This window comes from Martes martes (assembly GCF_963455335.1).
Source record: "Martes martes genome assembly, chromosome: 2".
Classification (NCBI taxonomy): Eukaryota; Metazoa; Chordata; class Mammalia; order Carnivora; family Mustelidae; genus Martes; species Martes martes.
The window spans coordinates 160,295,784-160,307,741 of NC_137889.1; the positions used below are offsets into that span (position 1 = coordinate 160,295,784).

The following is an 11,958-nucleotide window of genomic DNA, read 5'->3' on the forward strand; positions in this document are numbered from 1 at the left end:
CCAAACATTGGAAGAATTAATACCAAGCCTTCTTACCCACTCTTCCGATTTGGACCAGTGACAGAAGTGACAATCACCTGACCTGTATAGAAAAATGCTACAGCTTCTCTGTGCCTGGATCATGCTGGGGGTGGTGTGAGGATGTGAGGTGTGGACCAGCAGCAGCAATTTGCTCCCTTGGGGGGAGAAAGCCCAGAGCTGCCAGGAGCCTTTGTGTGGAATCTGGAGGTAAAACTGCCTCCACTTTGAAAACTGGAGAGACTGTCAGAGCCAGATCCTCGGGTGGCTTAGACTTACCTGAAGCCAGCCCTACCTCTGGACTTCTCAATTATGTAAGTCAATAAATTCTCTGTCTTCGTTAAGCCCTGTCTAATTGGATTCTCTGTCATGTGCAAACACAAGAGACCTAAATGATTCAAGGCTGCTGACGCTATTCCTACCCACGCACCACCAGCATCTAAAGAAACCGAAATCTCGTCGTGAATGTGTTTTTGTTTCTTTGTTATTGTGGTTTCAGTTCACCAGCATCCTGCACACTCTTCCTTTTCTACGTGGAACTCCACTGTGTCTTAGAAAACCACCCTTCCCCAACTCTCACTCCCTGCCACCCTTGCGGACCCCACCTCCTGGCTCCAGCAGTGGACATGTGACCGGGGAATAACCAATCAGGGCATTCCATTCATGGTAGTGTTTGATTGGATCAAGGATAAGAAAACTGTCCCAAGATGGCCAATGAAAATAAGATCAAGGACTTTTATTTTAACTCTTATGAAAAAGGCAGTTGAAGAATTTGCAAGGGGAAGAGGATAGAAATATCTTGGGCATATTTGCACCATCATATTTGCAATGTGAAAGTTTATGGAGGGAGCATTCCTGAAAATGAAGCAATTTTAAAAAGAGAGAGAGAGAGAAAGTTTAAGAGATCGTGAGAGAAGGACCAAGTCCTGACAACTTTATCTGGGGCCTGGATTGAGCCATGCCTGAAGCATGAAAAGCAGTAACATCCTCTTGTCAAGGCGGTTTGAGCTGGGTTTTCTGTCGCTTGTAGTTTACAATCTTGTATCATATGGGCCAGAATTTTTTTTCACACTGAAATAAATATTTATTTCCATTTATTATAAGATTCCTATTTTCCCCCAGTATGGAAGTACAGAAGTACTTAATGCAGAGAGTCTGGAAAACATAAAAAAAAAAAAAAAAAGCAAAATTCGCTTTTAGTACTACAACTCTGAAATTATGATTGTTAACCTGTAGTGTATGTTCTTTGAGTCTTTTCATGTGCATGTTTATGGACTTCTGTAACATAATTTCCAAATCATGCAGGTGCTTTATGATTTATTTAATTCCTTTTTAACAGGAATCTTTTTTTCTTTCTTCTTTTTAAACTTTTTTTTTTTAAGATTTTATTTATTTATTTGGCAGACAGAGATCACAAGTAGGCAGAGAGGCAGGCAGAGAGAGAGGAGGAAGCAGGCTCCCCACTGAGCAGAGAGCCCGATGCGGGGCTCGATCCCAGGACCCTGGGATCATTACCTGAGCCGAAGGCAGAGGCTTTAACCCACTGAGCCACCCAGGCGCCCCCTTTCTTCTTTTTTAAAAATTTACTCTTTACTATCATGAACACCTATGCTGATAAATTTTTGCACACATCCATGGTCATTTCCTCAGGATAAATTTACATGGTCATATGTATAATAAATTCCTTATTAGGTTGTTTCCAAATTTTTATTATAAATAATATTTAAATGAACACATTTATGCATTTCTTTACATGAAATAAACTCCTAGAAGTGGAATTACTGGGTAGGAGACGTGCTTGCTTGAGGCTTTTGCTACAAGTCACCAAACTGCCCTGCGGAGGCTGTTTGAGTCTGTTCCTCTGCTGTCCCGCCACATGATCACACGCACTGGAGATTACTATTGTCCTAATTACAATCAAAATGAACACTTTTTTCATATGTCGGTTGGCTATTTGTATTGGTATCTTCTTTTTTTTTTAATTTGATCCTATGTATTTTTGTGTTTTTTTTAAATTTCAGTATAGTTGACACACAGTGTTATATTAGTTTCAGGTGTACAAATTAGTAATTTGACAAGTTTATACATTATGTTATATTCACCAAGAGTGTAGCTCTCACCTGTCCCGTTACATCAAGATTATGGTATCATGGGCTGTATTCCTTATATTCTGCCCTTTATCCCATGACTTACTCATTCCATTACTGGAGGCCTGTATCTACCTCTCTCCTTAACCCATTTTGCACCACCACCCCCCCACCCCAGCAGCCATCAATTTGTTCTCTGTATTTATAGGTCTGATTCTTTTTGTTTGTTTATTCTTCTTGTTAGATTCCTTTTATGAGTGAAATCATATGGTATTTGTCTTTCTTATTTCCCTTAGCATAATACCCTCTAGTTCCATCCATATTGTCTCAAATGGCATAACCTCATCCTTTTTATGGCTGTGTAATATTCTTGTGTGTATGTGTGTGAGTGTGTATTCACCACATTTTCCTTATCCATTTGTCTATTGATGGATGTTTTTGTTGGCAATTGTAAACAACACTGGATTAAACATTCCTTTCAAGTTAATGTTTTCATTTTCTCTGGGTAAACACCCAATAGTGTAATTATTGGATCATATGGTATTTCTATTTTTAATTTTTTGAGGAACCTCCATACTGTTTTCACAATAGCTTCACCAATTTACAGTCCCACCAACGGTGCATAAAGTATCCTTTTTTTCCACATCCTTACCAACGCTTGCTTCTTGTTTTTTCGATTTTAGCCATTCTAACAGATATGAGGTGATAGCTCATTGTGGCTTCCATTTGCACTTTCCTGATGATGAATGATGTTGAGCATCTTTTCATGTGTCTATTGGCCATCTGTATGTCCTCTTCGGGAAAATGTCTGTTCAGTTCCTCTTCCTATTTTTTAATTGGATTGTTTTTTTGTTTTGGTGTTGAGTTGTACAACTTCTTTATATATTTTTGGGGCACCTGGGTGGCTCAGTGGGTTAAAGCCTCTGCCTTTGGCTCAGGTCATGATCCCAGGGTCCTGGGATCGAGCCCCGCATCGGGCTCTCTGCTCAGCGGGGAGCCTGCTTCCTCCTCTCTCTCTGCCTGCCTCTCTGCCTACTTGTGATCTCTGTCTGTCAAATAAATAAATAAAATCTTTTAAAAAAAAAACAAGTTCTTTATATATTTTTTTATATTAACCCCTTAATGGATATCATCTGCAAATATGTATCGATATATTCTATATTTTCTTGATTTACCTCTTACCATCTTAAGGTTTGGAATTGTTTTTCTTTTCTTTCAGGAGTAACTGGATAGATAAGGTAATGCCTCATTATCAGACATTCAGTTATTTTTCTAATGACATTTTCTATATGTGCAAAAAAATAAAAAACCTCTAGGCCCTAGTGAAAGCATTTTGGTTGGAAACACCCATTGCCCATTGCCTTGAATTTTTTCTGACAATTTTCTGTATCATTGAACTGTCATGAATTAAACAGAATGACTTGAGAGTTACTATTGTGTAGTTATAGTACATAATTAAAATGGGTTTACAGCCAGACTTTCTGGGGTCAAAACCCAGTCTTATCACTTAGCAGTTGTATGACATTGGATAAACTGCTGAAAATCTCTGTACATTTTTCTCATCTGTAAAATGGAGATAATAGTACCTATTTAATAGGAGTTTTACAATATCATTAAGATAAGAAGAGTAAAGCACTTGTAACAGGACTTCCTCATACAAGGTAAATCCTCAATAAACATTAACGATTAGTAACAGGATATAATAATAGCTAAGCCATATAGAATGTTTACGGAGTTATAAAGGATATAAACAACCCATTTGATCTTCATCAACTGTCTGAAGCAACTTCTTTTGTTATGTCCATTTTATAAATGAAGAAACTCAGATGCAAAAGGATTAAATAAAGCAGCTACAGTGTCCTTGCTTGTGTATGGAACTGGCATTCACACCTGTCTATATTGCCTCTGAGAGAATATAGAGGACAAATTCTTGACATTTTTAAAAAGATTTTTCATTTGAAGACCATATTTCTGTCATAAAAGGAAAGTGTCATTCTCATTGTTGGTAGAACTTCACATTCTAAAAGAATCAAAGAACCATTTAAAGCTTGTGCTTTAAGCTTTGATTTAAGCTTTGATTCTAAAAGAATCAAAAGAAGCACTTAAAGCTTACATCAGAGCAATTTTGTCCAGCAACCTAAAACATAGGTAACGATGACAGCAATAATGAAAAGCAGGATGTTTAAAACAATTTAAAGCTTATATACACCAGTGCCCTTATTGTCTACTTATAGTGCTTAAAGCTTATTTAGGAAAAAAAAAAAACATGAATGGCACTACTACTGTGTTTTAAATTCTAGATCAGAAGACTGTTAGGATAACAGGGCTGTTACAATCCTAAATACTTCTTAATGCTCTTCAATACAGCTTAAAAAACACTCACTTTGGAAGTCATTGTTCCAGTGGATGTCCACATGGATTTGTCAGGTACGCTTCAGCTGGATATTCAACCACCATGACAACAAAATCCAGTAAAGCTTGGCATACTGACGTTTCAAGGTTTATAACCCTGTTGGTAGGCAGAAAAGACATTGCTGTTTCTACTTACTGAAGATTAGTGCCCGGTGTTGGGGACATGTTTATAATGGCTCTAGGTGTGGGTGGTGACGTAGATGGAGAGGACAGAGTGGAGAAAGCAGCTCAGAGAGAAATGTTATTAACAATAAAAGATAAGCCCTTCGGAGAACTAATAATAGTTATGAAATAGGAACGAACCTCCCAGTCGTGCAGTTCAGCCCTCTCCTGGGAAGGGAGGGTGAGGAAGTCTCCCCCTTTCAAATGGGTTACATAATATATTTTCCCCCTAGAAGATTTCACAACCTCTTTTATAAACTGTTAATGTGCTTATTCAATTGTATCGTGGGGAACGGTAACTAATTTTTAACTTTAACCAGGATAGCTTGACCTTCCCATTGTAACTCTGGTCAATCAAGACAGATAACCGCTCATAAGCACTCTCTCCCCACCACAAGTTCTGTCACAATAAATCACGAACAGAAAAACTGAAAATACTTTATTTGCATTTGATTAAAATAGCTTTATTTTTTTTTTTAAGATTTTATTTATTTGACACAGAGAGAGAAGGAGAGCACAAGCAGGGCAAGTGGCAGGCAGAGGGAGAAGCAGGCTCCCTACTCAGCAGAGAGCCCCATGCTGGACTCCATCCCAGGACCCCAGGATCCTGACCCGAGTGGAAGGCAGACGCTTAACTGACTTAGCCACCCGGGTGCCCCTAAAATACTCAGCTTTAAATGTATTACTATTCAAAAGATCTCTCATCTTAGTGACTAGATCCACCATTTGGGTCAAAAACATGAGGTGGGCACCCACCTACTCACCACTACCTCCAAGCCCATGTTTTTGAGGATTGGACAATGCCCCTGGGCTTGGAGATGGACAGAGGCCGCTTAACACATTATCTGCGGGATTGCTAAAGGAAAGAACTTGGATACAGTTCCTCTGAGACCTGGTTTGGCAGCTAGTTTGATGTCTGCGGGTTTATGGGGTAAGATGGAAACTGCCCCGTGCTGCAAGTCAGAGTTCTTCAGTCCTGGTTCTTACCAGGTGGGTGGCGCCCGGGAGAATTCGCGTGCACTCGGAGGCTCAGGTTCCTCTTCCAGAAACGGGGCAAAGAAAATCAGCTGTCTATGTGCGTGAATGCAAGGAGTGCCCATCATGATCACTGCTCCCAAACTGACTTAAGATACACCGACCAGGGATATTAATGTTGGCTTCTTAAGCGGTAGCCTCCTCTGCCTTCAATGGAGGCAGTTTGATTGGTGAACTCTGGCTTGGTCTAAAGTAGATGCTTCTGGCAGTTTCTCCAGAAACGCACTATGGGATGAAAAGAAACCACAGAAATATCCGCGGCTGTTCCACACAATTTTGCGGCTGTTGCTTTTCGGCTGAAATCATTGGAATCAAATGGAAATCATTTTGTCATTCCAAATCATCCCTGTATCAGCCTTTGCTTAGATGGCGAAATACTTGATGGAACAACATTTTAAAAACTCCTCTTATAGAACATTGCGTCTCCAACATACAATGCCCCAGTATAAAGCATTACGGTCAAGTAGTTCAAAGTGTGGATCCTGGAGCCTGACCACCTTCAGATCCTGCTTTTGCCACTTATTATCAGTGTGACCTTGGCCAAGTTCCTTAACCTCTGTGCTTCAGTTTCCTCGTTGGTAAATAAGACAAGAAAAGTACCCACTTTACAGGATTTAGGGAGAATTTGCTTAATTAACAAGTGGGAAGGACTTAGAATATTTTAAGTGTTGTGTTAGAGTTAGCCCTTAGAACAGCGTTTGGCAATTAGGCACTGAGCAAATGTTAGCTTGTACATTACTGTTTTAAAGATTTTACTTATTTGAGAGAGTGCATGAGGGAGCACAAGCTAGGGAGAGGGGGATACGGAAAAGCAGAGAAGCAGACTCCCCGCTGAGTGGGGGGCTTGTTGCAGGGCTCAATCCCAGGACCTGGAGACTGTGACCTGAGCTGAAGGGGGACGCTTAACTGACTGAGCCACCCAGGTGCCCCTAAGTTACCGTTTTAAATGTTAGAGGCTGTGATGCGGAAGAGTGGGAAGAAAGAACAGGACAGGGAGGGAGAATAGGACAAATCCGTATAGTTTATATTCCCTTGGTCATTATACCTACAACTTTTATCAAACTGATTATCTTTCTGGAGAGCTCCAGACTTTGCCTGGGCATCTCCAGATGCCCAGAACTCAAGATTGGAAGGAAACACAAAACTCAAATAACAGGTAATTAGAAGGAGCTCATTCTGAAAAATATGTTTGCTTTTTAATGGAGCTTTAAATGAGCTCCTGGGAAGGTTATTATAAAGTACATGCCCGCACCAAATGCCTTAATGGGAAAAGCCTTATTGCAATTCAGTTGTTTAAACTACACAGGCCATGTCTCTCCTGGGACTCCGTTCCCACTATGGGAGTTAAAGTTCTTTTGAATGTCCCAAGGTATTCCCAAACTTCACACAATCACATTTTAGAGCAGGAAGTTTCTTTAAAAATCATCTCCTCCTAAGTGATCTTTTTATGGCTGAAGAAACAAGCCCAAGAGGGATTAAAGGATTTGCCCGAGGCCTCTCAGCAACTGGGGAGGTAAACCCAACACCCCCACTTTCTTAACTCCTAGCCCAGTTCCTTTCAGGTAACACATCTGCAGTCTCACAGAGAGAGGAAGATTGGCGGTGGGGGGTGGGGGGGTTGTGCTATGTGCAATTGGGAAATTCTCCAATTTTCCCCTCCCTTTCACAGGAAAAAGGATAAACTGATCATTTACCTTCGGAGACAATTCTCATTTAGCAGAGAAATTATCAAGGCTCAGCAGTGACTCACCAAATGTTCAAGATAAAGATTTATTAGAAACAGGTATGATTTTCTGTTTATTTTTACGTCATCAGGACTCAAACCCGTTGCTGTGTTGGATCCAGGCGTCACTTGGTGATGAACGCGGCTGATTACCCGGCAGGTGGGGTTTTGCACTCCGGGAATAATCTAGGAAGCAAGGTAGTCTCCCATAGGGCCAGAGCAGAGTTTTCCACTGGGACAGGATCTCAGCATGCCTATCGAGAGCTCAGCTTTTGGCGATTCCTTCTGCACTCCTTCCACACTCATCAACACTGCAGGAAGCATCCAGGAGCTGGCTTCGAGGAACAGGGCCTCTGTGATTTGTGCTGTTTCCTCCAGTAATGGTTTCCCATTACCCCTAGCGTAGCCATGGTCCACAAAAGAGATTTTGGTAAGAAGTTGACCCTAAGAGTAACCCTTAATCTCACATTTGAATTTGGAGGGAAGATTTACATAACTGTTTATTCCACTTGGCAAGTGCTTGCAAATCCCCCTGCTCTGTTCCACCTACGAATAAACAATACTTACATGCAAATGATAAACACCCATGTTTGGCCAGCCCTTTTGAGCGTGGTGGGTCAGCGTGCCAGTGGACACTTGGCCAGAGAGTTCTCGGCTCCCGTCTTTAACTTGGCCTGGTTATCCTGCAGTCATTTGAGTTATAGGAAGTGCATGTGACATCTGCCTTGGCAGAACAGGTGTTTCTGTAAAACTAACTTCCACTCTACATTTGTCCAATGTGTAGACAAAACTGAGAGATAAGAGAGAGGTCCTTGCAATGAAGTGTGGGGCCCTCATGGAACTCTCTGAGCTGTGCAGTGTTTGCATATTCCCAGGACGTTTATCCCCTCTGACCTCGGCAGTTGTCTTCTATTCCTGGAGATCCCCTAACCACCAGATGACAGCTTCTGCAATTCAGACATTGCCTCAAGTTTTTGTTTGTATCTGTGACCACACAGAACCAGGACACGGATCTGCATCTGTAGCCTAAACACCCTTTAAGACTTCAGTTTTGAAAAACACAGTGACTGCCTATGAGGTGAGATATTTCACAGCTGCCGGGATCACCGCGATCCCCTCCATAGTCCCCTTCTCAAAGTGCCTGGTGCCCGGAGTTCCGTCTGTGGAGACTCCTCCTGCCATAAAGTAATTCACCTGGGCGGTCCAAGGAGGCTTCAGACCCCTGAGAACTCTTGAAATTAAACCCAAAGTTTGTGTATATGTGCATCTGTCCATTTCTAACTGTGAAGAAAGGATCTTTAGACGTTTGTTGGTACCCCAAATGTCAACAACCCCACAAAAGCGTAGGAGTGATTGCTTTTTCTGATAAGACGTTGGAAGTTACTTACCATTAGAGGCGCATGAAAAGACATATGAGCATAAATTTTATATTTCACAAAGAAGGCCAACTGAAAACCTTGCCTAAGATGTTTTTGAGGAGAAAAAAAAGCCCAATAATTTAATTAACTTTTTTCCTAGTTTTCATTCAAAAAGAAAATATCTCTACTAATGAGAGAGATTATCACAACACAGATTCTGCCTTTCCCTTCTTAGCTTCAAAAATAACGTCTGAGCACAGGACAGATGACGATTCTGAAACTGGTTCTGGAAATGTTGTCTCTTAGAGTAGCAGTGGTCAAACTTTTGTAAAGGGTCAAGTAGTAAATATTTTTGGCTTTTCAGGCCACGTGGTCTCTGCCAAACTACACAACTCTGCTCTTGTGTGGAAAGCAGCCATAGACAATACGTAAACATATGGGAATGGTGGTGTTTCAATAAAACTTTATTGACAAAAACAGGTGGTGGGCCAGATTTGGCCCATGGCAGCAGGTTGCTGTTGCCTGTCTTTAAGTTTCAAGATGCTATGGAATAAAAATGATAAGGCTCACATATCCCAGGTGTATAATGTATACCAACTTCAAGCTACTTAGCAAAAACAAAGTGTCTGATCTTGTTATTCTGTTGGTCATTGTATTGGAATGAAAGTAATTTCAACAAGTATTTCTACATGCTGGGCAACCCACGGGTGATGTTAAACACCTAACAGTTAAAATCAAGAATTCCACGTGTCAGATTTTTCCAGGGCATAAGACAAAAATAAAACTGGATTATTTAAAATGTGATTTGTCTTTCTTTGCAACTCAAGGAAATCAGATTTTTGGCAGATGACTACGGTAAAATAATCCTTTCACCCTAGGGCCTCACTCTGGGTGGGAAATCCCTCCCTGATCCTCCAAAGGTAGCCTTCTGTTTTTTCTAGAAACCTGATATCTTTTAGAATCACAGGCTTCTGACATAGCAAACACACGCTGGCAGTCCCTGCCAGGGTTCAGGCTGCTGCTTGTCCAACTGGGGAGAATGCTCCAGAAATCTACGATTGCCTTAGTTTCCCAGGCAAAATGGCAGAAATGCTGGTCCTCTTTTTACTTTCCACATTTGAAACAATTAGTCGTTTTATCTTCTTGTTTGATACCTAGTTTCGCATGCTGCCTGGTTAGAACCTTTCGGATCTGTACAGTAGCACATAGGGAGGCTTAAACAAATGAAATAAGAGAAGAGGAAAAGGCGGGATGGGCACTGGAGAAGCCAGAGGGAAGTCAGTCCAAAGGCTATGGATGAGTCCATCAAAACTGAAATCACTTCTCTGGCTTGAAATATACTCCCTGAACATTAGTGAGTGGTGAGTTACCTGCAGGAAAAACAATCAAAATATAATTACGGAAGTTCTGCCCATCATCCTCAAGGAGCTGAATCATCGTTGCAGACACACAGAGACAAGCAAGGAGAGATTTTCCTTGCTGGCAAACAGATTTTTTTTTCTCCAATTTTTTAAAAATTTAATTTTGTTTTATTTAAATTCAATTAATTTACAGTAGATTATCAGTTTCAGAGGTAGAGTTCAGTGATTCATCAGTTGCATGTAACACCCGGTGTTCATCACATCACGTGCCCGCCTTAATGCCCATCACGCAGTTACCACATCACTTCACTTCCTCCCCTCCAGCAACCCTCAGTTTATGTCCTATTTGTATATGGCTTTTATGATACTGAGGTATGTCCCTCATACCTCAAATACCATAAAAGCCATATATAAAAGCCATATATAAAAAGCCAACAGCGAATACCATTCTCAACAGGGAAAAACTGAGACGTTTTCCCCTAAGGTCAGGAACACGACAGGGATGTCCACTAGTCCCATTCTAGTTCAGCATAGTACTAGAAGTCCTAGCCTCAGCAGTCAGACAACAAAAAGAAATAAAAGTCACCCAGATCATGAAAGAAGAACTCAAACTCTCACCCTTTGCAGATGACTTGATACTCTACATGGAAAACCCAAAAGGCTCTGACATTGCTAGAACTCATACAGGAATCCGCAAAGTGGCAGGATATGAAATCAATTCACAGACATCAGTTGCATTTCTATACACTCACAATGAGACAGAAGAAAGAGAAATTAAGGAACAGATAGATTTAAATGGACACCAGTAATCAATAAGGGTTTCTGGGTGGCTCCGTTGTTTAAGCAGATTTTGGCTCAGGTCATGTTCTCAGGGTCGTGAGCTCGAGCCCTGCATTGGACTCTGTGCTGGGCATAGAGCCTGCTTAGGATTCTTTCTCCCACCCAAAAAGGAAAAAAAGAAAGAAAAAATTGACACCAGTAATCAGACTTCCCAAATGCCAACGCAGGAGGTGGCACAACCGAGAAATCAGGGAGGCGGTGCCCATGCAAGACTCAGGAGGGAGGAAAGATACTCTCTTTTCCTTTACAGTCAGGCTTTTGAAGCATAATTTATAAGCAGAAAAATCTCCCTTGTCAGTGCCAATTTCTGTGAGTTCTGACACATCCAGTCCTATGAAACACCATTTCCATCGCCACAAAAAACTCCCTGGTGCCCCTTTGTAGGCCACCTCTGTGGCCACTCCCGGCCCCTGGCAACTGCCAATTTGCTTTCTGTCCCTCTAGTTTTGCCTTCTTCAGAATGGCAGATAAGTGAAATCATACAGTGGGTGGCAGGAAAAAAAATTAGATTTTAATCTCAAGAAAAAGGAGCCTTTCGGAGATCAAATGTCTCTAAAGTGCCTTGAGACAGATGGGGCAGTTGGTAAAGGGAGCTGGTGCTGTGACAGCTTCTGTGGACCGTGGGACTTCTGCTTATAGGTTATCTCCACACAACTCTCCTTAAAGAATACCTGATCGTGTCACATCCTTACTGGAAACCTCCAGTGGTTTCCCATTGTTGCCAGGATAAAGTCCAAACCCTCTGATGTGGCTTTCCAGGCCTTGCCGGATGTGACACCCATTGCCTCCTCCAGCCCCGTCTCTCCCCATCACCCTCTATTCGTCCACCTCACAGTCTGTGCGCTGGCTGCTCTGCGCACACTCTGCTTCTCCCCCCTGACCTGCCCTGTCTCACCACCAGGACTTTGTACATGCCTTTCCATCTAGAGCATTTTCCCCTGACCCCGACCTCTTTGGCTTCC

General features: G+C 41.6%; 1 long non-coding RNA gene across 1 annotated transcript; it reads right to left on the minus strand.

The window, feature by feature from the left end:
• Positions 1-740: 740 nt before the first annotated feature.
• Positions 741-4,849, minus strand: LOC308339162. The gene is made up of 3 exons (XR_013966473.1): positions 4,821-4,849; positions 4,489-4,614; positions 741-1,173 (listed from the first exon to the last, which is right to left on the minus strand). It is a non-coding gene; the product is annotated as an uncharacterized lncRNA (long non-coding RNA).
• Between the last annotated feature and the right edge of the window lie 7,109 nt (positions 4,850-11,958).